Source organism: Malurus melanocephalus, unplaced genomic scaffold, assembly GCF_030028575.1.
Source record: "Malurus melanocephalus ecotype Western Australia unplaced genomic scaffold, MMel_1.1 scaffold_35, whole genome shotgun sequence".
Classification (NCBI taxonomy): Eukaryota; Metazoa; Chordata; class Aves; order Passeriformes; family Maluridae; genus Malurus; species Malurus melanocephalus.
Genome location: NW_026623267.1, coordinates 2,107,548 through 2,113,867, shown reverse-complemented (window position 1 = coordinate 2,113,867; position 6,320 = coordinate 2,107,548). Strand labels below are relative to the sequence as shown.

Below are 6,320 nucleotides of genomic sequence, written 5' to 3'. Positions count from 1 at the left end.
TCTGATACTTTGAAACAATCACGATAAAGATACAAAGTACTGTAAAAGATTTATAGAGATGAGATGCATGCTTATAAACATATTAGCCTTCATTTTCAGGAAAAGTTTTCATACTTGCTGGTCATCCAGACAGTGTTCATTTTCAGACTACTTTTAAGATTTTGAGTTCTGAGGATAAATGCCAATTCTCAGTAGCTTATTTTTTACAGAAAATAAACTACATCTGGGKATAGTACACAAACATGCAATAATACACAAAATACATCATATACTATGTCTTGAAACTAAACTTGGATCTAGAGGTCTAGAGAGCTATTCAAGTTGTTCATCTTTTTGTCTATTTTCACTTCTCTGCATAGTAATTTTCAGCTAACACAGTAATTTTCAGTTATAGAAATTGGCAGGGAATCACATGTCAAAACAGAACTGGTGGCCAAATCCCATGGTGGCCAAATTTGTTTTATGCTTAGGTCCTTCAGTTCCCCAAGCTGTTTCATGAGGAAACAAATAGAAGAGGTCACCTCATCTTTTACAAGGCAGTTTTTGTGGCCTTTTGGAAGAATAAGATATCCATGTAGTCCCAGAAAAGTGCAAGTWTCCAMTCATTTTCTGCACAGAAATGATTARACTTTTTAAGCAASCCTTAACAATCCTTTCCTCRAATTATCCAGAGGRAAAAAAGGCTGAGCTTTGGAACAAACCAAACTTCTTGCAACTTACAAAAGCGTGTTATGTTATATTATGTTATGTACAATATTTCAAGTCCTTACACACACCCTTATGTAGAGTATCCTAGGTAGTTCCACACATGTCAGAGAATCTCAGTCCTCACACCACAGCTACAAAATGAGGAAGCCGCTACTACACAAATTTCACTGATGGAAGAAGTGTGGCATACACAAACCGTGAATCTTGTAAGCAGCCATGGTCCCAGTCAGAGATCAGGAGAATAAAGCTCCCGGGTTAAGTCCTCAATTAGTGTCATCAGCACTAATTCAGAGAATCACAGAAGAGCTAAGTGTGGGAAGGAACTTCTGGAAACTGTTTAGCCCAGACCACCTGGCTCCAGCTCAGCTGCTATCTCCAACCTGACTGAAAAACACTGTCAAGAGATGTAGGACACAGTCCCTTTCTGGGATAAGCCCCTACCTTGTCCCTAAATACCACAATCACAGGGGTATTTGAGTGATGCCTTCTGGCATTAATGCAGACAATTTTCATTTATAGATTCAAAATAAACATGGCAGAAAATCATTTTCCTCCACAGTAGAAGCTGGCATTAGAATAGGAATTTTATTCTCCCTCAAGCATCCATCAGCTATCACCTTGGATGATGTAACATGGAAAGAAATGTGATGAAAAGCGAGACAGTTGAAACGTATTTGTTAAAAATCAGCTCCCATCTCCCTTCAATGCATTTGGTTTATTAGGACCATTTTTGAGATGCAATTTTTGAGACAGTGATAAAACTTTTGTCTCCAAAACTTTACGACACACATTTAAAAAAACTGATGCAATATGAACACTTATAAGCATGAGGTAAGAGAAGAACGAGGTGGAATGAGCCTTATTACTGAGTGCAGGTGGAGCCTTTCAAGTCAGAACACTTGGCTGCTCGCAAACAGGCCCAGTATAATCTGCAAGCTGGGATTCAYAATGTACAGGGGCACCTTTTTGTTCTTTACAGCTGGTGCCAGGGACTGGGACACAGCAACAATTACTGAATTAATTCAATGAAAGTATTAGTCTTTGCAGTTAATTAAATTATTGTATTTTGGTTTTGYTTTATTTGGTCAAATTATGTCCTCCCTTATGTCTGCAAATCTGTTTTACACCTCCATTCTTCCCCCTCACTTCACTTTACASGTTCAAACAACCAAATTCCACCCTACGAGTCTGACATGAAATCAAAAAGCACCATCAAGACCCTGTATCGCAGGATTATTTGTCACTGACTCAACTTGATTCCAAGAATCCACATTCCAGCTAGAGCCTTTCACTTTTTTATTTCTCCCTATTTATTTGCAACTCTTCATCCTAAAGATTCATACTCAAGCCAATGGATTTTTGTCCAAACTGAAAACCCTCAAACAATAGCCCTCAMAAAAATGACATGACCTATAACAGGTAATTTCCAAAAACTCTGTAGAACAATTTTATGGCAGCATCAACTCTTACACTGCTTGTGGCATAARAAAATATGAGCCATTATATTTATTGCTACAATTCTTCTGCTTTTTTTTGGTATCCAGGATTTCCAGTATCCTCTCTCATAGCTGCCCAAGTTCCAAATTTGCTTTTGGTCAAAATTATCAGAGATAAAATCTATACATACAACACTTGAGTAAAAAGGTGTAAAAAACAAAATCCTTTGTCCATTGTAATTTGGTTTAAATTTAGTTCATTTTGTATCTCAAATATAATTGCAATACAAACTTCAAAAAAAAATTTTTTACACATTAGAAAGATTTCAGAATGTCATGAAACATGAAATAYATAATCTTACATTAAAATTTACGCCTACCAATAAGAAGACTGACAAGGTCTCGTACTGTAATTATGGCTTTGGTTTCTTTAAAATACAGTTTTGGCTGCATTATTGTATATGGACTGAATACTTCACAATAAGCATTAAAATAATTTTCATGCTCAAGGATAAAGCYGTGCATTGGCAATTACTGTATACAAGAATACTTCCACTGTCCATTGTATTCTTCAAATGTATCAATGCCAAAGTGCCTAAATTATGCTGTGAATGCACTCTCAAYGAATAAACATCCCAGAGTYATGTATCAGTAAATACCAAACCACMAGCACAAAATCACACCAGTATAATAGTGGTCTTGAGCACACAGAAATTGCATTTGTAAAATGTTGAGATTAGTTTCTCAAAGCAAGATACAAATTATTCAAGCACATAYATAATCAAACAACCTTTGAGAACCTTTAATAATGAACTTAGAGCATGGGAAAAAATGAGCTGCATTTTGTGGGGAAGAGTACAGACATGTAGGACACTTTTTTTAGTTATTGATAAGTTACTGAAAGTCACTGGACTTTTCTTCTTCAGTCAGAAAGGTTGAAATAATTCAAAAGGCATTGGAGGTTTCAATTCAATGTTTGAAAACATTTTATACACACAACCTCTCATACTCAATATGCCAAGGAAATAGCGTTATATATGGCCTTAAGAATCAGCAGGGTYAGATCACAAAGATCACAACCACCTCCAGATGTTACAGCAATCTTGCAAAGCAGCAGTGCACTAAGTAGCAAAACACTAGCATCACCCATYGCATGAAAAACATACACTTAAAAATTGGAGCTTTGATTACAGAGACAATAGCAACATTTTAAAATGTAAAACCTATGCAAAGAAAACCACTAAAATAAGAAGAAACTGTAACAATAATTGCTCAGACAACATAACATGTTATCAATTTTACTGAGTTTCCATTGTTCTCAATCAAAAATCATGAAGACCAGTGAATTTTCTGCAGTGTTTTCTCAGAATTTATCTATTAGTGTCAGAGTAATCATCTACATGGCAAAAGTACAACAAGCACTTTAGATGTCTGAAGAACTTTTGTCCTCTATTTTAGTATTAAAAGGCAAAAAAGTAAGAGGAAAGGCTACAGTAAAACTTAGACTGAACAAGAAAATCTTGCATGTGGGCAGGTTCTTGGGAGTGCATATGGGAGAAATATAATTTCTTTTATTAAAATTTCATTCTTTATTTTTTACAAAGCATAATGCAAAACCAGAAAYAGTGTTATCATGTATTGACAAAAAGGATGGAGAATCTTCATCTCATCCTATGTTATTTAATCACATGTCCAAATCCACAACTAGACGGAAAAGTTGGACTATTTACCCAGATATGCTCTAACACGTGAAAATTTTGTGGTTTATTTTGCTTATGGTTCATTTAAGAAAAAAAAAAGCAAGTCACCAAATTACTTAGGAAAACAGGCTAAATGAAATGAACAGATTTTTTTTTGGTTTCTTCTTGGGTTTTCAGACAGAACTTTAACAAAGCACTGTATCATATCTGTTCTCACCTTTCTTGTAATAAACACATTCTTGTTATTAGTTATCAATTTTTTTCTTAGTGGATTCACAGCCTCAGATTCTTTTCACTGAGCAGATCCAGTTGGCAACAATACAATGCCAAGCTCTTGATTAATCATTAGCATTGTTCCTCTGTTTGCTCCTTAGAAGCCCCAATAATGAAGACASCAGTAGAAATTTCACAAAAATCAAGAACCTTACAGCTCTTTGACAAGTTTTAGAGAAATCTCAATCACTTCACAGCATGCTTGATCAATCTATCCTTTTTTGCATATAGCCACCGCTTACTAACAAGCATTTCTGTACTTTCTGAAAAGTACAGAAGGAATGAGAGCCTATTTTGTACAGCTAACCAAAGATTTGCACTAAAGGAAGCTAATGTTGAAAAGGGTAATGTTATTCTACAAATCTGTGACTTTTGTAGTTCCAATGCTCTCACTCAAATCCTATGCCTCAYCTTCATTCTTTCCATTTTTCAACCTGTGATGCACAATGTACACTGTTAAGTGGCTTCATATTAAAAAGTAACATGCAAGCATCCTCTCCAATTTTCCTGTTTAAATTTCCAGAAATTTCTCTTMCACAATTTGTTACCAACAGTGCCTTTTGTTCCYACTTACRTATAAAATGGAASCACAATCTTACATAAACTWGATYATGAATGAATGTTCTTGTCAGCTACAAGCAGATGCATGTCCATACACATGAAAGGCAGAAGTGAATATTCACAGTTTTAGGGCTTCAAAGTCAGGAAATCTTTACCACCTACATTCAATCTAATTTCAAGCTCTSCTCAGCAAAGCGATCACAGACAAATGACAGTTAGCAATCACTTCAGAGTACATCTCATCCACTGTACTATTACAACAAGCATGAAGCCTCAAACTTCAGAAGTTACCTGAYTCTAATCAATCGGCAGTGCTAAATAATAAAATTATACAACCATTACCTCTGATACAATGRTCTTTCCTGGATCTGAAAAAGCCTTGTGAATTAGAGCCAACACTCAAAATGAAATTAATGAGATATATCCAGGATTAACAGAAAGACTACTAATGTAGAAACAGAACAGATATACCCAAGGCATCATTTCAGCTCTATTCCAAAAATGAAGGGCTCACCAATTTGCTTTTTGGTTCRAAGAAAATAGTAATTGCTTCAATACAGAGAGCAGCTACCACAAAGTAGCAACTTACTAAGGAGCACTCATTTCACAGTGATTGCCTGCATGCTCCACAGCAAACCCCACAGTGAACACCAAACATTCCAAATACCCTTTAATCTAACTACTTTGCATTACCCACTCACCACCACAGACACCTAGCTAGACCTGGGGCACAAACATACTTAGGATTCACCAAATAAAGGACAGCAAGACCCAACTGACTCTAACACAAGTTCAGGTGTGAATTGCTTATGAATGCAATATGGTAGTCTAATTTCAGATGTCCCTTGCACATCTAGTTGCCAGAACCTACTCTTCCAGATTCATTCCTTTTATTACACTACAGACTAAGACCCCACAATCCAGTGTCACAGAMTGAATTCTGTGTACCAAAAGCACAAGCACAAGCAACACACATAACCAAACTCTTCTTAAAATCGTTAATGTAGAATTAGAAGCTAGGAAAAAGCCTGCAGAGACAGGGGTTTGCCCCCATTGTGGAGCAGCTTTTGCAACCACGAAGGTAGGACAGCTTCAACGTAAAGCAGAGTAGTAAGGTTGTAACAGYGTGTAATTTAGTACTGAGAAGGAATGAAAATCTCCTGATTCCAAATGAMTTCACACGGATACAACATTTGTAAAATGTAGCAAACTACAACAGACCTCTTAGCTGCAGCACAAAAACCCATTCCATCTTAGAGAGGAAATGTGTTGCAGCAAGCAGTTATACCTCTGATTTGGGCAGACAAGTAACTGCATAAAGAAGGAATTTTTACACTGTAAATRGAAAGTTTTATAAAAACCTTGTGTCTTATGTCTCAAATACTGCTAATATACAAAGACTGCCGGAATCTAGCAAAATTAGCAAGTCATTTTTCAGGAGAGAAGCTTGAGAATTGGTTACTAATCATGTTATTTTTACAATTATATTAGATAAATACAGYTCGCCTAAAATAAATTTCAAAATAAGAAAAAAAGCTTTCAAATTTGTAATTTTACCACACTGCTTAAAACAGCTGGAGAACAGTCACCAATTCACCATTCAAGTTAAAACATGCAGACCAAAAACTATCTTGAAAGTAAA

At 35.8% G+C, this 6,320-nt stretch overlaps 1 protein-coding gene across 1 annotated transcript in view; it reads right to left on the bottom strand.

Annotated features, from left to right (window-relative positions):
• The window catches only part of FBXL4 (F-box and leucine rich repeat protein 4), a 45,873-nt gene that overhangs the window by 13,950 nt on the left and 25,603 nt on the right, over positions 1 to 6,320 (bottom strand). The gene's annotated exons all lie outside the window — the stretch shown is intronic.